Below are 23,827 nucleotides of genomic sequence, written 5' to 3'. Positions count from 1 at the left end.
CAAATCCAGCCTTGGACACTTCCTTGATATATGATCCTAGACAAATCACTTATCCTCTGTCTGCTTCAGTTTTCTCAAATGTAAAATGGTGACAAAAATAGCACTTGCCTCCCAAAATTGTTGTGAGGCTCAAATGAGATAATATTTGTAGAACAGTACTAGATGCTTACTAAAGATCTTTATTTTTACATGGTGGAGAAACAAATATTGGCACTAGTATGGCTGGCAGCTTGGGAGACAGAATCTTCATGTGGTTCTTTTTGGAGAACAGTTCCAATATCCTCAAAGCCCAAATTTCAGGATGAAAGTCTCCTTCCGGCCACCACCCTGTAGTCACCCACGGGCCTCACTATTTTTGTCTTGCAGCCATAGTGACCATGAGGATAACCAGGATGAGTCTGCTGCAGAGCAAACTAATTTCAGGTCTGATCCAGGTGCTAGTGAATGTGGATCTAGGTGGCTTGTAATCTGGAAAAGTGTTTATATTATGTGGAGGACTTTAAAGGGATTGGCAGATACCAGATAGTAAAATAACCATACCTAAACCCTGTCATGCTCAAGATCTTGGATGATAACCTGTGATTTAAGATGAGAAACTGGTTAGGCAAGAATGATGCATGAGGCATAATCTAAATTTATGCATGACCAATATGACATTTAAATTATTAATCTTTAATTAAAGTGTCACAACATTTTTTTTGTTGTTGTTGCAATGTATGCTGATCTCCTATAATGCAGCATGTTAATACTATAACGTGGTTCGATAATAATCATCACCATTAATTTAAAAATTGCATATGGTACAATGTTGGGTCCTCTATGGAGACACTGGAAGAGAAGTTTATACCATTAGTTTAACACATTTTCATTTTTAGGAATATGGGCCCTCAGTTTTCCCCATGTAAGTTCATGTGTCATCATGGAAAGGCTTTGTTTTTTGTTTGTTTTATGTTGTTATTCTTTTGGAAGATGTTATACAAGTTTTGGGGAAATTAGCCATTGAGCCTTTCTGAGCAAACAAAAACGGCAGAATGAAAGTCTGATTCGCATCCATGATGGGCAAAAATAGTTAAAGGAGAAGTCCTTCTGTCTTTCAATTATTAGTTGACTTCCCCTGCTCCCCAACCCCCCAAATTGATATCACCCATTCAATTTTTTTCAGTGGATGCTAAACTGACTTAGTAGAGCCATCTTTGATTTTGAGGGGAATTGTTTGGCAGGTTTCATGGTCAGTAACTGTAGGAAATAAACTTTTGTCTGTAGCTTGTAGGAAGATGTATGTTCAGAGAAACTAGTAAATACCTCTTTCTGCACATTTCTCCTGTTTCATGAACTTCCCAGAAGCCAACAGGTGGTCACAAAAGCAGCTTGACTGATTTCTGGGAGGGCAGACTCTGAGCATATTTGACTTGATATAGGTAAATGGAATCTTTGGCACTGAAATTCCATTATCTTTCGTCCGAGGATAAGAGGTGTGTGACTTGCTTATCACTTAATCCCACAAATGGCATTAGCAGCACAGATTTAGAAGGGAATCTGATGAGTTGGGTTGGTGTGTTGTTTTGTGAATATATGTGATAAAGAAGGGGGGATTTAAATCCTCAACTTTGCAGAATTGGCACTGGATTTTGCTGAGCCAATGTCAGTGCCTAATTAACTGTGCAAACATTCGACCCGAGATAAGATTATAACTGTTGCCTCCAGAAAAATTCTTTGAGTCAATATTTGTTTTACCTTTTTTTCCCTGGTATTATAAAAGTGCTGTTCAGCTATAGCACCAATCCTATTATGAATGTCCTATTTTAGGGATTTGTTCTGTTTGAACAATAGGTCCACCCTGGAGGGAGAAAGAGGTTATCGTAATCGCTCTTCCAAGATGTGGTTATTGAAGAGTGCTTTTGATTTGCTTCAGAAATTGGTTTTTTAAAGTTTAAATGCATATGCTTCTCTCTGTCAACAGGTTGGCATTCAGTACCTTACCTTGTACTCAGCACTATGCTAGATGGTGTGGAAGAAGCAAAAGATGTATAAGGAATGTTTTTTGTCCTCAACGGTGTTACTGGGGACAATCTAATGAGGGGAACAATAAATGGGAATCATCAACAGACAAGACAGTGTAAAATTGAGCATGCAACTATATAATATAAACTGCTACAGGAGTTCAGAGAGAAAAAAAAAACATTTATTTTTTGTTTGCTTTTTTGTGGGGCAATGAGGGTTAAGTGACTCACCCAGGATCACTTAGCAAGTAGGTGTCAAGTGTATGAGGCTGGATTTGAACTCAGGTCCTACTGAATCCAGGGCTGGTGCTTTATCCACTGTGCCACCTAACTGCCCCCGAGAAAAACATTTATTAAGCACCAACTCTGTGCTAGGCACTGTGTTTGATGTTAGAAATACAAAAACAAAAATGAGACAGTCCTTGCCCTCAAGGATCTTACATTCTAATGGATGAGACAACATACAATAACACACTTTTGGTAGTGGTGGGTCAAGGAAGGGAGTTTTTGTTCGGTGGACTCAGGAATGGGAAATAGAATCAGAGTGCACTCTGCTGCGCTTTTTTAGAGGGAAAGGTAGTGCTGATTTGATGACTGTGTAAAAAGGGGGTGGGAGGTACACAGGCAGTAGTGGGATGGATGACAAATTGTCCTAAGGTGTCCAAGGCATATGGATTCGAATCATGGTCTGAGGCCAGCTAGATATTGAACTTGAGGTGAGCTGGTACCCACTCACTAGCCAAAGCAGTTCAGCCTCAGGGGAAGCTTCAAGCTGAGTGGATTAACTCACCTAGAGAGGTAGATGAGGTCTCTGGTCCAGAGGGGGGTGTTCCAGGTTGGAAGAAGGATAGTGTTAAGGCAGATGGCAAAATAAGTGAGTCCTAGCTTCATCAGAGATGTCTGTATGGAAGTGACATTTAAGCTGTGTACTAAAGGGTCATGGAATTATGGGACTGCAGATTGGGAGCTAATTTAGCCCTCTTATTTTACAGATGAAGACATAGGCCCAAAAAGGTGAAATGATTTGTTCATGTTCAGGTGGTTAGTGACTGAGATAGGATTTAAACCCAGGTCTTTTGACTCTAAATTCAGTGCTCTTTCTGCTGTACCAAATGATATCTGATAAATAGGCTTGGGCAGAAGAAAGAAATAAGCATCTTAGGGGATAGGAAAAACATGAGTAAATAAATGCATTTGAACCTGAGTTCAGATCTGATTTCAGGCACTTAAGTAGCTGTGTGACACTAAGTTAATTAACTTCTTGCCTTTGTTTTTTCATCTGTAAAATGGGGATAATAATACTACTTACTTCCCAGGATTGTTGTAAGGATAAAATGAGATCATGTTTGTAAAGTGCTTTGCAAACTTTAAAGCTCTATATAAATGTTAGTGGTGGTGGTGGTGATGATAGAACACTTTGATCTCTGAGGAGTAGAAATTATGATTGACCCAAAAGGCAATGCAGAGGCATACAATGAGCATATGTATATTATAACCAATGATGATTTGTCCAAAAGAAGTGCATACCATTATACAGGAAATGCGTAATTGTGGGGTAAAGGCTAGGCAGATATTAATAGTAACAGAATGCTTGAAAACTGCCAATGAAATATTAAAAGATCTATAACATCCCCTTTCTCCTCACATGACCTGGAAGTAGTATGTGAGACCCTGGAAATAGCTTTTTCTGCAATTCCCTGAGCCCTTGCTTTCCAACCTGCTCTTGGACAGGATGGCTTTCCATAAAGACAGGTGGAGGGAAAGTGGCCAACCATTACTAAAGCAGTGATCAGGGAATATACTATCAACATTCACAAACGGATCCATGGAATGAGTTTCCAAAAGCATGCTTATCAGGTTCTGAAGAAAATCTAGAAATTTTCCATAAAAGAAAGGAGAACTCTGTATGTACACATTGACAGCAGTCTTAAAAAAGCTGTTTGGACCAAAGGCATAGTAATATTCCATGCCATATCTGAGTGAGTTTGTCCAAGAAACACAATAAGAATGAAGATTCACCAAACAAGGTATATACATTGGTTATCTAATCTACCACCACTTTATATAACCATAGCTATTAACAGAAGGCTATCCTTGGTGTTATACTCGTGTTCACAAAATTTTATAAGATTCAGTGGCTGGCCCCTAGAACTCTGTGACAGGTTTATAAAAGATATGGGCAGGGCAGCTAGGTAGCACAGTGGATAGAGCACCAACCCTGGAGACAGGAGGACTTGAATTCAAATCCACCCTCAGACACTTGACACTTACTAGCTGTGTGACCCTCAGCAAGTCACTTAACCCTAATTGCCTCAAAAAAAAAAAAAAGATACAGGCAAGAATTGAACACAGTCACTCTAGGCCAGACCTAAATTAGGCAAGTCCAACAATTCATGGTTAAAGCAAAAAAGAAAATCCAGCCAAATTAGAAGAAAGGATAAAGATGGGAAAATGATACAGTATGTAGCAGGTACACTGTGACCTATTTAAAAAGTTGAGGAATCTGAGAAATGGGAAGTGGATAAAAGTAAACGACTTTGATCATCATCACTTCTTAGACAAGTTCAACTGATATAAAACAAGCATTACAATGCAAAGTAGAAAGGAGTCAGGAAAGCACCATGCTTCTTGATGACCCAAGTAGCAGACAAGGGCAAAACTAGTTTAGAACATATGTTTATTTGCAAAACATTTAAAAAGTGGATGACAGAAGATTAAAAGGTATTGCTTCATAAAACAGTGAAAAGCAGTGTAGTGGTGAAGGATTCTGGGCATGAGATCAACTAAGCCAGTTAATCTCAAGAGAATTTAAAGATGAAAATGGAAGGAAGGCAACAAATAGATGTGAAGCCAGTCTTTAATAGCTCAGTATCTTCTGTGAAATATGAGGAAGGAGAAATGTCATTCATGAAAATCAGATTGAGAAAAACAGCTGAACCTGACTAAATACATTCAGAGAGATTTGTATTGAATTTAAAAAACAAACTTGAATTCACTTTCAGGATATCCCAAAGAAAGGAAGATTACAAAAAGAAGAGATCATGGAAGGAAGAATAGAAGGAAGGAAAGAAACAAGCATTTATTAAGCTCTTACTATGGACCGGGCATGGTACTAATAAGTACTGGGGACAGAAATGCAATACAAAAAAGAATGTCAGTCCTTCAAGGAACTCAATTTCTTATTTTTTTCTTCCTTTTTTGGGGGGGTGGGGCAATGAGGGTTAAGTGACTCTCCCAGGGTCATACAGCTAGTAAGTGTTAATTGTCTGAGGTCAGATTTGAACCTGGGTCCTCCTGAATCCAGGGCCAGTGCTCTATCCACTGTGCCACCTAGCTGCCCCTAAGGAGCTCATTTTTAATGGGTGAAGACAACACATCCAAAGGAAGGAAAAAACAGGCAACCAGCCTGGGTGTATCCATAAAATGGAGGCTCCAAAGTGGGAGGAGAGAGTAGGCCTTTCAGAAGGATAATCCATGGTGAATGAGTGGGCTATGAAGGTGTTAGGTCATTCTAGGGTGAGAAGGTCCCAGGTGTTAAGGAACAATCCACCATAAGCCAGAAGTAGAAGGGCATGGTTCTAAGTCCAGAAGATCCTATGACAACATTATTACTAAGAAAAGGCAAATGAGAAGCTTTATCTATAATTACTTAACTATAAATCTTCTTTCTCCTCTCTATAAAGTCTTTTATTTTTATTTTATTTTTTAATCAAAATGACCTATTCATCTATCAAGTGTATCATTAGTGGGGCAGCTAGGTAGTGGAGTGGATAGAGCACTGGGCCTGGAATCAGGAGGACCTGAGTTCAAATCCGACCTCAGACATTTGACACTTAATAGCTGTGTGACCCTGGGCAAGTCACTTAACCCCACTTGCCTCACCAAAGAAAAGAAAAAAAAAGTGTATCTTTAGTGAAAATATGAGAAATGAACAAGCAGGTTTTAATAGATGATTCCCCATGGCAGACCATATCTTCACAGTCACACAATTTACTAAGATATTGAAAATATAAGATCCCGTTGGGCTTAGTGTTTATTCATTAAAACAAAAAAAAAAGCCATTGACTCAACAGAGCGGAAGTCGGTCTTTAACATATTCCCTTCAACAGTCTTGTCTCCCATGCACATATTAAGATCATACAAGAGTTCCTAATGGAAAAAAATTATAGGACTAACTGCTTAATGATCCTCTATTATTAATATTGACTAAGCTATACAAGTGGCATGCTAACTACAAATTAAGGGATGGCCTATGCAAAATCCAAATGGAAGAGGGATTAGTTGTGAAGGTTGTCCACATAGCCCGGTTTCAGGGTGACATTGTTAAGATTGTACTGAGCCCCATAGCACTATAGAGCCTCTCTCATGAGGATGCAGTGAGATGCAGTGCCATTCAAAAGAGATTTCGTGGTCCTTTCTGTAGGATCCTAGGTCCATAGATTTCAATCTAGAAATAACTTTAGAGGCCATTCAGTACGGCCTTTTAATTTTACATGTAGGCAGAGCCAAGAAGAGTTGAAGTGAATTGCCCAAGGTCACACAAGTAGTAAAGAAAATGCAAGTGAATGATGGTCAACCTATTGACTTAGAACATCAGTACATTTATTTTGAACTGGCAGTGGAGATTGACAATGAACTAAACCCAGATTTCAATGAGAAGAAATTAGGCTATATCACACTGGAAAATGGCCCAGCCCTTTGAATCTTCCTAAGCTGCTCCTTTTCCCCAAAGCCCCTCTTTTTCTTAGCAGTTGTTCTCACAGGGATTCTGTATGAGAGCAGAGCATGGACCACAACAACTTCAAAAGAATCAAAATTGTACGTGATTCAAAGAACAGTCGAAAGATGGATGCTTAGCTGAAGCATCCTGTCAAGAAGGGACATAGAGGACATTATCAAGGACATATATGATTGGAAAGAAGATGAGCTGGTTATATAACCATAGTAATCTATTAACAGAAGGTTATCCTTCTTGGGATACTTGTGTTCCCAAAATTTTATAAGACTCAGTGGTTGACCCCTAGAATTCTGTGACAGATTTATACAAGATATGGGCAAGAATTGAACACAGTTACTCTAGGCCAGGCCTGAGTTAGGCAAGTCTAATAACTCAGGCTCAGGATTTAAAAATGAAATAAGGCACTTGTACATCATTAAATAGAATTAGAACCAACTTTACTGGTTAGATCTTGAAATAATAAAGTTTCTCAAATTGAAAGTTCATAAAACGACTCCCTTATTCTTTCTGTACAGCAACAGCTCAAGATAAATGAGGAAAATATTTCCCATAAGCAACTGGATTTCTAGTGAAATCTCTGACAACCATTCCTCCTATGCTGAATATTTTTATACTTCAGGGAACCTAAGTAGCCAAATTCCCTTCAAGAACTAGCCTAGCCTACATGTTGCTGAAGCAAATTCCTAGTTTTTAAATCTGAGCATAGGAGATCAAGGATAAAAGGGAAGGGAAAACCAGAAGGCAAGGGTGTAAGGAAAAGGAGAAAAGAGGACCTCCAGACCTTGACTTTGTACTGGTCAACAACAGTCCCACTGGCAGCCAGGTTGCTCTTCCCCAGCAGCAGCCTCCAACACTCCACCCGTTGTCCAAACAAAGCCAGTATATCTCCTATCCCAGGGATGAATAGACATGGCTAGGTAGTCAGTGAGTCATAGAATCAAAGACCCTCAAAATTGGAAGCTGTCACAATTGGAAAGTATCTGACCCAGCTCTTAGGTGAACGACAGCCCCTTCCATAGCACCACTGAGATCATGGGGCCATGACAGTATTGCAGTAACTACTGAAGGTGAGCTTGCAAATGTGCTGAGCGGTCACAGGAAGCTAGTTTACTAGCAATTGCTAGCAACAGGAATTTATGCTAATTGGAAGGCCCATTTCACGATGTCAGTTGGTGACAGAGAGACTAAATGAAAGTGGTAGCGTCAACTCAAACAGAAAAGGAACTGGGGCATGACATAGGTAGGTGGTTTGGAGAGGATGGTTCTTGACAATGTGGAAGCAGGATTTGTTTCCAGATTGGCTATAAGGCTTAGAAAATAGAAAAGAATCAGAGGTGATCATTTGTTAGGTACCACAAGCCTCCTAACTAACCAGAGGATTAATTATACGGTGATTTTTATGATCAAAATGGATTAGTGAACTTCTCAACAGTCCCACCCCAGAAATGAAATATGATGCTAGGAGGAAAAAGACATTTTTTTCCTACATAGGAGTGAGAAAACCTGTTAGCCAGGGTCATGGTTTATGACCATCCCAATACATGCATTGCATCTTTAATTTGTAGTCAGGGTAATCTGTGCCACCAGCTGTAGCCAAATCCCCCTACCATTGTAATGTCTTTCCACGGCTGACTTAGTGACTAGTGTCCTGTAAAATGCCCTGGAACATCCTAGCCACTCATTTTATGTCTTCAAAAACCGGTTAGCAACTTTAAAGAGATAAGGTTGCAGTTAAATAAGTTACACATCTATGCTTTGAGGAGGAAGGAGTAATTTCTTTGAAAGAAACTCTCAAGAGTTTAGGAAAAGATGATTTCTTGTGTTTCTAGACTCCTTCTGATGTGACACCTTCAGGTTCTGACTTGGTTAAAGAATCCATCTTTATGCAATAAAGCTAAACCTGAAAGTAGGGGCTCGTGTATATTTAAAACTTATTTTTATAGGAACTAAATCTCTAGAACATGACAGATGAAAGCAGCGTAGCCCATAGCAGAACACATTATTAGAGCCTACTAAGTTTCACTAAGAATCTTTGCTTGTGTAATTCTTCAAATAGCTAGTTTAAGAGTCCTTTTTAATGTTGTTTGAAGTTCGTGATTTTGAAGGGCTTTTCTCTCCCAACTCCCTGTGTTGCCAGGTAGGGATTTTTTCCCTTCAAATTGGTGGGTAAAGCTGATCCATGTGAAAATAGATTAATAACTACATTCTTGAAGACTAACTTAGCCAAGGTTAAAAAATCAACCCATTAACCCTGTGTCTAATTGCATTAATTCTCACTCCTGTATGGTCAAGCATCCATTTTAATTCATTCTAATATGGGAATTTTAACTGACAAGTTCTGAATTAATAAATCAAACAACTCAGGTTAGTCACGCTGGTGTCTGCATGGGTTTTGAGTTGTCTTCATCTCATACTCATCTGATGTCACTGAGAAAAGAAGGTGAGTATGGAATATCATGCTCTAGTTATAGAATAACTTTGGGAAGTCAGATTGTTTTAAAGACATATGTTGGGGTAGCTAGGCGGCACAGTGGATAGAGCACCGGCCCTGGAGTCAGGAGTACCTGAGTTCAAATCCGGCCTCAGACACATAACACTTACTAGCTGTGTGACCCTGGGCAAGTCACTTAACCCCAATTGCCTCACTAAAAAAAAAAAAGACATATGTTTATGTGTTTCAAGAAAGATAAGAGGCTATTTCTGAAGGCTCAGCCAGAGAAATGGAAGGGGAGAATATTGGGAGTATCACTTCCATCAGGAACAGATAGTCTCTCCTGCTTACAGAATTTTGCAGTTTACCTGTAGGCAGAAGGTTGGCAGAAATTCTCATAATGCTAGATTAGTGGGAGGAGCTTCTAGGGACTATTGAAATCCTTTGTGGAAAGTAAAGGAAGTACAGAAGCTTGTTGTCCTCTTCCTTTTATTTTTTTTTAATATGTGTACAGTCTGCTTCTTAGCTTGTCAGTTATCTGACTGTCTTCTGGAGTAATCAGACCCCAATTTGTTTTCATTTGCCATTAAATGACCTTTTATATTCATTTTTGATTAGAGGATGCCATGCCTAGAGCCCAGGCGACACTCAGAATAGTAGTAGATATTCTATATATGCATCTATGTTTGTGGATATTTGTTTGCTTGGTAATTCTCTTCCTTCCCACCCCTCCTTAGATTGTGAGCTCCTTGAGGGCAGGGACTGCCTTTTGTTTCTTTTTGTATCCACAGCACTTTGCATAGTGCCTGGCACATAGCAGGCACTTAATAAATGCTTATTAATTGATTGACTAGAGGGCATATCCTCATGGAGCACCCACTCTGAGCTCCTTTCCTGACCCCTATTTGCATTGGCATATTGGATTCCTAGAGGAGAGTTGATTACTATTGGCCAGCTAAAGTTAATTAGCTTTTAGTTAGGGATATATTTTAAGGTGGGATCATAAGAAAGTTGGCATAAAACATTCCCCCCCCCCCAAAAGGCTGAGGACACAAATATGTAGAGATCACAGAGAAAAGTAGACTCAAAGCTTCATGAACACACATAGCAAAGCATGAACACACAGCACCCTAGTTGGGTGAAAATCCTTGACTTCCTTTGAGGAGACCTCATGAAGTTCCCCTTAGAAAGTGTGGGAGAGAAGAGGTATTAGGCTGTCTATCAAACTGAAGGGCTACAGAACCATTGTACTAACCTCGTTGTTGTATGCCTATGAAACTTGGACAGTCTACCAGTGCCATGCTAGCTGCTGTTTCTTGCCCAGAAGAGCTCACATGCACATACTCTGAAGCTTCTTTTCCTCAGTGGATTTAGTTTGTCCTCTCTCTCAATTTCTTGTGGTGCCCGTTGATGATAGAGAGCCAGAGAGTATATCACTATCTAATGCCTTCTCCCTCCTTTGTTGCCCTCTGGTACAGGTACAACGAATCTGTTTGACTCCATTTTTCTGCATCTCCTTATCATACATAGGCCCAGACAGAGGTGGCTCTGATTCTTTTAGCCAATCTCAATATAGTCTGTTGTCTGGTTTCAACCAATGGATCTTTTCCAACTTGATTAAATAGGGAATTAGGACCTACCTTATGCCTTTTAATGACTGATGCTGTAGAAGTAGCTGGGGATTATTTATACTTATTTTACACTTTTTATTAATTAATTCAGTAATTTATTCATGATGGTATCAAGTAGAACATCTTAGTTACATTAATTGGGATTGGGGTGGGATTAAAAATCTCTCATACTTATTTGAAATCTCTAAATATTTGAGTGTCTACAAGGCACTAGGCAATATAGAGCATATAATGAGGTGCCTCATTTTCTGAACATTATACTCTAATCATAAACTAGTGTTCTTTGTGTATAAATCATAAAATCTCGGTACCTCAGAGGTCATCTAGTCTGTGTCTAAACAATGAATCCCATCTACAATACCACTGGTAAGAAAGTGGCCATCCTACTTAAATTTGGAGTCTTTGAGTGATAGGAATGGGTAGCTTGGTGGCATGGTGGATAGAGTGCCAGGCCTAGACTCAGGAAGACTCATCTTCCTGAGTTTAAATCTGGCCTCAGACACTTGCTGGATGTGTGACCCTGGGCAAGTCACTTAACCCTGTTGGCCTCAGTTTCCTGATCTGTAAAATGAGCTGGAGAAGGAAATGGCAAACCAGCCCAGTATCTTTGTCAAGAGAATCCCAAATGGGGTCATGAAGAGTCAGAAACGACTGAAACACAACTGAAAGTGAAAGGAGACTTACTGTCTGCCCCCCAAAGTTGTGCATTCCATTTTGGGAAAACTCTAATTGTCAGGAAGGTTTTCCATTTCACCTTATTAGCTGAAATCTTTTCCCCTATAATTTTTACCCAATACTTGGTGCGAGTCCTGCCCTCCAGGGGCATGTAGAACAAATCTAATCCCTCTTTCACTTAATAACCTTTCAAACATTTGAAAAGATCTGTCACATCTCTTTTAAATCTCTCCTCGCTAGGCTAAACATGCCTAATTTCTCAACTGATCCTCACATGGCAGGACTGTGAGTGTCCTTGCCATCCTGGTCCCTCTCCCCTGAAATGCCTCATTTTATTAATACACTTTCTATAATGTGGACCTCAAAACTGGACATCATAATTCTAATGTCTCACTACATCAGAATGTAATGTAAGAATGTTGTTTTAGGGTTTGTAAAAACATTACTTATTTTATTTTAATGTATGGAATAAAACAAGAATTTCCATAACATAGTATTAAAAAAAAGATGATTATACATGAAATTGCAAATCTATTCTATACAGCTTGTTATTTCCTTAAATATATAATAAAGTTATTATGCACATTTCTTTTTTCCCCTTTTCCCTCTCCCCACTCCTGCCCTAGAGATAACTACCATTGGACACAAATATTTATATCTGTGTGTGTATATAGTACATAAATATATATAAATAATCATATATGAATATATGTGTAAATATAATCATTCTATACATACTTCTATTTATCAGGTCTTTCACTTTCATGTATCCTTTGGAGTTAATTTAGGTATTTATAATATTCAAAATGACTCATTTACTTATTCATGTTTCCTCCTCCTCTGCTGGTCTTGTTGAAGTTTTAGGCTCACACACAATCTCATTCATTCCCTCTTATGAACTAGTGACATAAGTTCATAGAACAGCTGGGCAGGATTAGGGGTGAAGTCTGTAGTTGTGAAGCTAACTGGTCCAAATGTAGGACTGAGCTATGGTTGTAACATCACTCACACCATGATCTGATCAAGTGAGCAGACCCAGTCTTTGTCTAAAGTGAAATATACCTCAGACATACAACACATGCTTTGGTGCAGAATGCCATTCATGCCTCTGATAGGAGGCCTTCAGGTGGCAGGTAGCATGTGTATAGTACAGGGAAAACAAATTAACCCCCTGATCCCTGAGATGTAGCAGTTACCAATGATGGTGTTTGAGGCATGGGGGCATTCTTCTGGATAGAGGAAATAGGCATAGGCTATAAGAACCAGCTAGGGAACCAAATCCAGTGCTGAATAGTTATAACTACTGCCTTTACTACACTAAATATTATTTCAGAGCCTTGCAAGTCTGAGAGTTTTGAATACAATTCAATAAATATTTATTATGAACATTTATCTAGTGACAAGCATCATGTTTAGTGCTGGGGATCCAAAGATGAAAAAAAAAAAAGAAACTTACATTTTATTGGGGAATGGGAAGCATGTGGGTAGATAAAATACAACAAATATACAAAACACATTTTTGGGGGTTGAAGAACACTAGCAATTGGGGAGGACTTGGATTGGGGAGGACCCTCAAAGGTGACTGAGAGGAAGTAGTCAGGAAGGAGAAGCAGGAGAAAGCAGAGTGACAAAAACCCAGAGAATCCAGGATATGAGTGGAACCTACAGTGGCAACTGCTGCAGAAAGGTCAGTGAGATGGAAACCTGAGAAAAGGCCATTGAATTGAGCAAGTAAGAGATTGTTGGTATCCCTGGAAAGAACAGCTTCAGCCAAGTGGTGGGATCAAAAGCCAGACTGCAAGGGATTGAAAAGTGAGTGGTTACAAAGGCAAGGAGTGTAGACAGCCTTTTCTAAGAGTTTGGAGCAGAGAACTGAAGATATGACTGAGTAAAATGAAGATTTTTTTTTTTAAAGGATGGGGAAGACCTGGTTGTGTTTGTAGGTGGTAGGATAACAGTAAAGAAATATTGGACTATTGGCAGGGGAGTAAATTCCTGGAGACGAAGTGAAGGGGATGGGATCCAAAGTACAAATAGAGGGATTGGCTTTGGCAAGGAGAAAAGCCAACCATTTCTCCAAGACTGGAGCACAAGAAAGAATGAGGAATGAAGGGATTTGAGGTGAAGAACTGAAGAGGAAATTCAAGGCAGGTGGCTTCAATTTTCTCAGTAAAGTAGGAGACAAGGTCTTTCACTGAGGGGTGTGAGAAAGGTCGATATATGTGAATTTTGAGGAGAAAAGAAATTTGTAACAGTGGTAGAAGAAGAACAATAGGGTTATTTGGGGAGGAATAAAAAGGTAATCTTGGCAGCCTGAGAGACCGATGAGATTAGATAAGATACATTTGAAATATGTAGCATGGTTGTGTGATACCCTCCACTGACATTTAGCAGCATCTGAGTGAGTAGAAATGAAGACTAACAGATGATGGTAGTAATCCAGGTTTGGAGTATGGAAAGATATGAGCATCTACAGGATAAATGAACAAGAGATTTAAAAACAGAGAACAGTATGATTAATTGGTTAGCTGCAAGGTCAAGATTGGGCCATATTTAATATGGGGAGTGTTAATTGGGTGACTCACTGTAATATTGGGGTAAGAAAGGAGATTAACAGCCTTTTTAAAAAACAAAACAGGGTTTATTGATGGAAACAAATTTAAAACACAAGTAAGGTTAATAGAACTAGGGACAAAGGAAAAGGGAATAGGGAAAGGAAAAGTATACAATTCACAACTCACCACCACCTGGAAATCAGCCGGTCCAAAGAGGATCAGCTGCTCAGTGTTCCAGTGTCTCGCTCCCTCTACCACTCACACCAGATTGCCCCTTTCTCCTTTCTCTCTCCCAGAAGCCCCCCTCCTATAGGAAACTGGGCCTTCCACACAAATAGCCCCAAGCCAATTGGTTGGCAGTCCTGATTGACAGAATCAACAGACAGCTCTACAAATGCCAGCCACCTGGCTTCCGGACACCAGGGATCACCTGACTGCCTTCTAGTCATGGCAGGACCTCCCCCATTATAATTTGGCCAGGTCCATGCAGGTGCAGGGGTGTCTGGCGTGAGGCCAGTGTGCACGGGTGTGTGCTGGGGTCTCCAATCCCAGCCAAAGATGGGGTCACAGAAACCCCCAAAACCAACCAATTCCTTACAGTTATAAAGGGAGGACAATAAAGCCGGTACAGGTGTGATGGACTGAAAATTAGGGGTGGTAGAGTGATTGGAGGTTGGGGTGAAACGCAAGGAGAGATGGAAAGACAGGAGGATTTCAGACTTTTGGACTGTGGAGATAGAATCTTTGTGTGTGATGGTAAGAACAAGGTATGACCTTTTGTGTATGTGGTTGATGTGAAGGTGTAGGTGATGGCCATTAGGGAGGCCAGGATGTTTGAGGGGCCATCAACTTGTACATTGAGGTTTTCAAGTAGTGGTGAGGATGGAGAGGAATAGAGTTAGCCAGCTACCGAACTCCTTGAGAAAGGAAGGGGCATGATTTGGGGGCTGGTATGTAACTCCAAGATCCGTGTAGGGTAGTATATCGGGATGGAAAGAAGAAGTTGATGAATGATGGGCACAGGGTCTAAAAGTGGCTGTAAAGAGCAAGGAGTGGGAGCAGCTAGGTGATACAGTGGATAAAGCACCAGCCCTGGAGTCAGGAGGACCTGAGTTCAAATCCGGCCTCAGACACTTGACACTTACTAGCTGTGTGACCCTGGGCAAGTCACGTAACCCTCAGTGCCCCACAAAAAAATAAAATAATAAAAAAAGAGCAAGGAACATGCCTTCTTCTCCACCTGCCCCTGTGCCTGTGTGGGAGAGTTGAGGTGGGTAAAGGACAAAGGGTGTGGAGTCCTCTGAGGGGAAGCCAGATTTCCATGATTGCAAAAAGACAGAAAGTATGTGAGATAATATGAATGACAGTTTATTAACAAGAGAATGGCATGAATGGGGATGATGGAGTGGGCAATGATAGCCAAGCATGAAAGTTTTCCTCTCTTCAGCCTTTGACTCTGAAACCCAGGGCTTCAGAGAGGAAGAGGAGAGTGTTTGCTACCCCTAGGAGAGTAGACTGTTATACCCTTTCCAGTAGAGGAAGTCACCTTGTCCCACTTCCCCGTTAAGATCCTGCTTTATCACCCCTACGAGGGGGCAGGAGATGATTCTGTTGGGGTCTGTGGTCAGGTGACCTGATGGCAACGCACCTATTAACATGGCAAGAGCCTGATGTGTGGGTCCTCAGTGGTGATGGAGGGCTGAGGTTGGGGTGGTGGTCTTAATCACCCTCCCCTGTCACCAAAGCTGGTTCTATTTCATGTCCTTCTGGAGTGTTCACCAAGAATAGACTGTTATGGCAATAAGTTCTTGAGCACCTCAATCTACAATAGCATCTGGTATATCCTTCAGTGTTGTAACTTCCTCAATGAAGTATGTGTTTTGTAAATCTTAAAATGTTCTATAAATGTGAATTATTATCATAATTGTTGTTTTTATATTTGGAAGGACCAGAGATATCTAATATAAAACCATTATTTACAAATGAGAAAACAGGCTTGGCAAAGACAAGTGACATGTATTAAGATCACACAACCAGTAACTGAGAAAATGAATTTGAATCCACTATCTTATGCTTCCAGTAGAGTGGTGGGCCTGGAGTCAGGAAGACCTGAGTTCAAATTCAGCCTCGGATACTTACTAGAATGTGTGACCCTGGACAAGTCACTTAACCTTGTTTGCCTCAGTTTCCTCATCTGTAAAATGAACTGGAGAAGGAAATGGAAGACAACTCCAGCATCTTTTCCAGGAAAACCCCAAATGGGTTCATGAAAAGACATGATTGAAAAGTGCCCCAACAACTTCTCTTCAGAGTTATTTCTCATGGGTGCTGAAGTTGTTGTCCTTCAAGGAAAGTCGATTGGTAAGCTAGTCACTTCCTAGAGTCAGGTTACATATTCTTATATTTCAGTAGAAGAAAGTTATGCTGTGTGTGTGTGTCCTTCTGGGCATGTTTAGTTTATATGTTCTCTTAGTAGATTCAAGACCTTGAATCCAGTGATTTTATGGGAATTTTTCATATTAATTGGTGGCATTATTTTATTCTTTTTTTTTTTTTTTTGCAAGGCAATGGGGGTTAAGTGACTTGCCCAGGGTCACACAGCTAGTGTCAAGTGTCTGAGGTTGGATTTGAACTCAGGACCTCCTGAATCCAGGACCGGTGCTCTTTCCACTGCGCCACCTAGCTGCCCCACTATTGGTGGCATTATTAATGAGGCATTCTTTATTGTTTTAGAATCATAGTGTTTAAAGAGGTAAATTAACCCATCCCTCAGCCTTCAGGCAGAAATACCTCTAATCCATTCCAGAAAGGTTCATATCATCCAGAGAAGGAGAGACCATAATTTCTTCTACTTTACCATGATTAATCTCCCTACAACTTTCACAATGTTTTTTCACAATTTTCTGATTTTTTTTCTTTTTAGACGAGTGGAACAGGAATCATGGAAACCTGGATTCCAGTTCTAGTTCTCATTAACTAGCTGTGCAATTCTTGTTTAGTCGGCGTCTCTGGGCCTCAGTTTCCTGTTTTGTAAAATGGTAATCACAGGACCTGCTTTTCTTGTGTTAAATAATATACATTTCAAGAATAAGGCAGTGGGGGCAGCTAGATGGCGCAGTGGATAAAGCACCAGCCCTGGATTCAGGAGTACCTGAGTTCAAATCCGGCCTCAGACACTTAACACTTACTAGCTGTATGGCCCTGGGCAAGTCACTTAACCCCAATTGCCTCACAAAAAAAAAAAAAAAACGAATAAGGCAGTGAAGTGGAATTACATCACATTGCTTCATTATGAATTTTTAGGTTTGATTTTTGCCCTTTGGAAAATTACAGTGAGAGAGAGAGAGAGAGAGAAAGAAAGATCGAGATCTGTGGAAGATTTGCTTAGGGTTCAGGCTCATTTCAAGAGGTTTTTGTTTTGTTTTAAACCTTACCTCAAACTTGACTTGTAGACAACTTTTTTCAGGCCTTGGGGTCACTTATATCTTAGCACATGGCATAAAGATCTCTGTTTTCTCATGTAATGTGATGAGTAACCATGATCAATCCATTTAAGAGTATTCAGTCAGTCAATGGATTCAGGGTACTTCTTATAAAAGGGAGGAAGATTGTTTAAAAATATTTTAAGATTGAGATAATAAAAGATAATGACAACAATAACAAGAATAAACAATAAAGTTCAATTATAAAGTACTTTGCCTATATTAGCTCATTTAATTATCACAACAACACTGTGAAGGACATAGGTCAAGTATGAGATAATGATGGTACTGATAATAGAGATAGGGACTGGACCTGTGATGTCATTCAGTAAGAAACACCCAAATGAGGAAATTCCCTTTACCAGTGTAGGTCAGGACCTTTTCTTCAAGTTATAGTCTTAGAAAGTTTCCTCATGCATGGAGAGGTTAGGTGACTTCTTTAAGATCACATAGCCATTGATGATAATGGAAACAGAATATAGATATAATAAAGATGATGATGATGATATAATAAAGCACTTTTCACACACACACACATATATATATATATATATATACATATACATATATTCATTCACACACACACACACACACACACACAGAATCTTGAAGACTTAGAATATATGGCATTTCCTGTGCAATATTTCATTTGATTCTCACAACATTCTTGTTAGATAGGTAGGACAAATATCCTCACTTTATCAATAGGGGAACTGAGGCTCATTGTCACACAAAGATTCATTGTATATTCTTTTGTTGTTTAGTTATTTTCGGTCACATCCAATCCTTCGTGACCCCTTTTGGGGTTTTCTTGGTAAAGATATTGGAGTGGTTTGATATTGATGGATGAAGAAACTAAGGCAAACAGGATTAAGTGATTTGCCCAGGGCCACACAGCTAGTAAGTGTATGAGGCTGGATTTGAACTCAGGTCTTCCTGACTTCAAACCCAGGGCTCTATCCACTGTGCCACCCTAAATGCATGTTCGGAGGTTTAAAAAAGACTTCATTTTCAATTTCTTTTATTTTATTGCTTATATATTTATTTATAAGGGCTGTCTATTTTTATTTAAAAGTACCATTCCTAACTTCATGTTACATATAGTGTTTGCAGCCTTGTTGACATTCAAATAGTAGCTGCTAATTGCCTTTGAGATCTTCATATGCTCTAAGTAGAATGTTTAATATTTAACACCACCATTTCTGGGGTTGCATAAAAAAGAAAAAGTTGTAGGTCTCTTGGTGCAGAATTAGTAAAATGCTTCATTAATAAAGAATAGCAGCTATCTATGAGTAGCTATCTTAAATTCTGGGGTCACTTTCATAAATCTTTGCTGTGCTTATAAATTAATGTATTCAAGTTGTAATTCAACTGGGATCTCTCAAAGCACCGAATGCCTGCCTAACTTGTTTAATTTATGAATGTCTTTTCTCCCTTTATGCCAGCCCTATGGGGTTTTGGGAGGCCTAAGTTTTTTTCCTTAATAATTCTCTATAATAACTTTGAAGAGGAGAAACATCTGGTTCTGTCTTTTGAATTTTCTAAAGTTTGTGTTAAAAGAGAAAATGTGAGCAATGAAAAAATTGTAGATTAAGAATATGGTAAAAGTGAGCAGAACCAGGAGAATTTTGTGCACAGTGACAGCAATATTGTTCTATGAAGAACTGTGAATGAGTTAACTATTCTCAGCAATACAACGATCCAAGACAATCCCAAAGGACTAATGATGAAGTGCACTGTTCACCTCCAAAGAAAGAATTGATATTGATTGAACACAGATGGAAGCATGCTATTTTCACTTTCATTTTTTTTATCCAAGTTTTTCTTATACAAAATGACTTCTATGGTAATGTTTTACATAATAGCACATGTATAACTTATATCTGATTGCTTACTGCCTCAGGGACAGGAGAGGGGAGGGAGGAAAGGAGGGATAGGATTTGGAAATCAAAACTTCAAATAAAAATGTTTATTACTAAAAAAATGTCCTAAGAGCAACAACTGGCCATCTCTACACATCATTTCTTTTATTTTTTGATTACTGTTTTCGAGTCAATGTCAGGTAGCAAGCTGTGATCTTGACATAATAAGGCTAGAAATGCCTCTCTAAGATAGGCTTGGGGAATATTTAGAACTAATAGCTTTTAGACTTGCTGTAGCTGGCTTTAAGCTTAAGTACTATCTTTGTCCCACTTTAAAAATGTTAACTTTAGCAGCTTCCACATGTAAATGAGATTATAAGAAATAATTAACTTTGACTTTTGCCTGTAGTAAACATTATCATCAATTTATATATATAAATATATATATATATACACACACACATACATACATGTCTGCATGCATGTATGCATGTGTGCATATACATATTGCTTTAAGGTTTGTTGAACACTGCAAATATCATTTCATTTCATCTTCACTGCAACTCCATTTTACAGATTAATGTTTAATGCCTGGTGAGGATTATTGGATAAACATTTTAAAACATAATGTAATGATTGGAATGACGCCACCTGCTGGAGACTTACTGTAGAAAAGTTCCACCATGAAAGGAAGGTCTTTGAGGGCAAGGACATGCGTCTTTTCTTTGGCGTCAGGAAGTGATGTTTGCTAGTGGGAGAAAGAAGGAAGAGCCGGGCGCTCTGACTCGTGCTCTTTCCTTTGGACTCTGGTGGAGAGCGGAGCTAGAAATGTGCTCTCCCTTTAATAGATAGATGAATGTAGGCCTTTCTCTCTCTCTTTACCAAATTCTTATTCTCCTTAATAAATGCTTAAAAGTCTAACTCTTGCTAAAGCTTATAATTTATTGGCAACCACTCATTAGATATTTTAGACAGTTTAGCTAGAATTTTAGCCCTTAACAATAAAGATAGGGCATTTTAAGAAAATGAAACAGCTTCAAACTCAATTGAATTGAGGACACTTTCAGTGGTACCAAGGGAAGAGAATGGAACCTCCCCACTTCCAGTGGAGAAAGACCAAATTGGCAAGGTCTTCCCAAGGTAGTTAATAATCACCATGTAATCAGGCTACTGGAAAGCCTTGTCATATGAGTCAGGCTGGATGTGGTCATAATTCAGACCTAACTTTCTACTTCACTACCCATCGGAAATAAAAGGTTAAGTGTGTGTGTGTGGAACAGCCTCATACCTAACTGCTTGACTGCACTCAGAGGTGCCTCTGTGAAGGAATTGTTACATTGGTGTGCAGAACAGATGCTAGTAGGTGCTAAGCAGCCAGCTCTTATGGTCTGCAAGGCAGCCCAAGTCTCACTTTAAAAAGACCCACCCTTTAAAGGAATAGTGGAAGCTACCTTCCATTTGTACAGAGCTTTACAGTTATAATGTGATTTAAGATCATAGATTTAATGCTAGAAGAAACCTTATAGAGTGTTAAGTGATACCTGAGAGGTTAAGTGACTTGCTCAGGGTCACACAACTAGGAGATGTCTGAGGCAGGATTTGAACCTTGGTCTTCCTGACCACCAAGTCCAGACAGCACTCTTGACCCTCATAATGACCCTATGGAGTAAGTATGGTAGATGGTAGTTTTCCTAATTTATAGTTGAGGCAGAAATAGGATAGAGTCAGATGTTCAAGGTCTCTTGCCTTGTGAATCCCACTATACCGTTTTCTTTCCCCTCTCATTACATGTAAAAACAAATTTTAACATTTGTTTTTTAAAAAGTTTGAGTTTCGGGGCAGCTAGATGGCCCTGGAGTCAGTAGTACCTGAGTTCAAATCCGGCCTCAGACACTTAACACTTACTAGCTGTGTGACCCTGGGCAAGTCACTTAACCCCACTTGCCTCACTAAAAAAAAAAATAATAATAATAATTTGAGTTTCAAATTCTTTCTCCCTCCCTTACACCCTCTCTGAGATGGTAAGGAATTTAATATGGGTTATGCAAGTGTAGTCATGCAAAACATTTCCATATTAGTCATGTTGTGAAAGAAGACATAAACCAAAAAAACCACCATAAAAAAAAATAAAGTGAAAAATAATAGTATGCTCCAATCTGTATTCAGACTACATCAGTTCTTTCTCCGGAGGTGAATAGCATTTTTCATCATAAGTCCTTCAGAATTTTATTAGATCATCATATTGCTGAGAATAGCTAAATCATTCACAGTTGATCATCATATGAAATTGATGTGATTGTGTACAGTATTCTGCTAGTTCTGCTCATTTTACTTTGTATCAGTTCATGTAACTATTCCCAGGTTTTTCTGAAATCCTCCTACTCATCATCACTTTTTTTCCATTTATTTAGAATTTAATTTTTTCCCCAATTACATGTAAAACAATTTTAATGTCTATTTTTAAGAACTTTGTGTTCCAAATTCTCTTCCTCTTTCCCTCTCCACTCCCTCTTAAGAACCCAAGCAATTCAATATAAGTTATACATGTGTAGCCATGCAAATATTTCCATATTGCTTAGGTTGTGAAAGAAAACCAACAAAAAATACTCAAGAAAAAGAAACTGAAAAAATATGCTTCAATCTGTATTCAGACACCATCAGTTCTTTCTCTGGAGATAGATCACATTTTTCATAATTCTTTCAGAGTTGTCTTGGATCATTGTGTTGCTGAGAATAGCTAAGTCATTCACAGGTGATCATCTTACAATATTATTGTTACTTTCTATACAGTACATTTCACTTTGCATCAGCTCATGTGAGTCTTTCCAGGTTTTTCTGAGAGCATCCTGCTCATTATTTCTTACAGCACAATAGTGTTCCATCATAATCTCATCACAAAATTTGTTCAGACATTCCCCAATTGATGGACATCTCCTTAAAGTTCTTTTTTTAATTTAAAAAATGTATTTATTTATTTAGAATTTTCCCTACCTTATATGTAAAAACAAGTTGTAACATCAATTTTTATAACTTTGTGTTCCAAATTCTCTTCCTCCCTCCCTACCTCCAGCGTTAAGAACTCAAGCAATTCAACATAAGCTATACATGTGCAGTCGTGCAAAACATATCAGACAAAAAAACTTTAGAAATAAAAAATAACAACAATGACAAAATATACTTCCATCTGTATTCAGATGCCATCAGTTCTTTCTTTGTAGACTAATTGCATTTTTTTCATAAGTCCTTCGGAGTTGTCTTGGATCACTGCACCACTGAAAATAAGTTAGTCATTCGCAGTAGATCATCCTATAATATTGCTGTTATTTTGTATACATTACATTTCACTTTGCTTCAGCTCATGTAAGTCTTTCTAGGTTTTTTCTGATAGCATTCTGCTCATCTTTTTTTATAGTTAACTATGTTTATATAGTACTTTAAAGGGATATTTCTTTACAAAACACCCATGAGGTTGATTATTGCAACAACAATGATAAACAACATCTATATAGTACCTTATACCTGACAGAGAATTTTCTTCACAATAGCCCAGCAAAGTAAGTACCATCAGTCATCATCATCATCACCACCAGCAGCAGCACCACCATCATCATCATCGTACATTGTTCTTGCTTCTGCTTCTCATTTTTTCTCCAGTTACTACTGCTAACTGTGTTTCCCTCCATCCTATTCGCTCCCTATGATATTCACTCTATTTTCTATCTTCTTTTACCCTAACTCTCTTCAAAAGTGTTTTGGTTCTGATTGTCCCTCCCCCAATCTGCCTTCCCTTCCATTGCTCCTCCCCCCTCATCCCTTTCCCCTCCTACTTTCCCACAGGGCAAGATGCATTACTTGAGAGTGTATGTTATTCCCTCTTTGAGCCAGTTCTGATGAGTGTAAGGCTTATCCAATCCCCCACTCCTCCCCCAACTTTCCCTCCACTCTATAAGCTTTTTCTTACTTCTGTTATGTGAGATATTTCAGCCCATTTCACCTCTCCCTTTTCCTTTCTCCTAGTGCAATCCTCTTACCCTTTAATTTTATTTTAAAGATGTCATCATGGGGCAGTTATTTGACACAGTGGACAAAGCACTCTTCCAGGACTCCAGAGGTCCAGAGCCCAAATCTGGCCTCAGACACAAGACACTCACTAGCTGCATGACCCTGGGCATATAACCCACCTCTGACTGACGCACAAAAAAATAAACAAAAAATAAATGCTTTATAGATATCATCCTTTCATAATCAATTCCCACTTGTAGCCTCTATCTAAATTTATTCCTATCCTCTGCCCTAATACTGAGAAAGTTCTTATGAGTTAGACATATCATCTTCCCATGTAGGAATGTAAACAACTTAACCTTTTAACATCCCTCATGATTTCTTGTTCCTGTTTACATTTTTATGCTTCTCTATGGTCTTGAATTTGAAAGTCAAATTTTCTATTCAGTTC

At 39.0% G+C, this 23,827-nt stretch overlaps 1 protein-coding gene across 3 annotated transcripts in view; it reads left to right on the top strand.

Annotated features, from left to right (window-relative positions):
* The window catches only part of LYPD6B (LY6/PLAUR domain containing 6B), a 244,652-nt gene that overhangs the window by 22,489 nt on the left and 198,336 nt on the right, over positions 1 to 23,827 (top strand). The window lies entirely within an intron of this gene.

The sequence above is a fragment of the Dromiciops gliroides genome, chromosome 3 (assembly GCF_019393635.1).
Source record: "Dromiciops gliroides isolate mDroGli1 chromosome 3, mDroGli1.pri, whole genome shotgun sequence".
In the NCBI taxonomy this organism is placed as follows: domain Eukaryota; kingdom Metazoa; phylum Chordata; class Mammalia; order Microbiotheria; family Microbiotheriidae; genus Dromiciops; species Dromiciops gliroides.
Note: the sequence above shows the minus strand (reverse complement) of the source record. Positions and strands in the feature narration are given on the sequence as shown.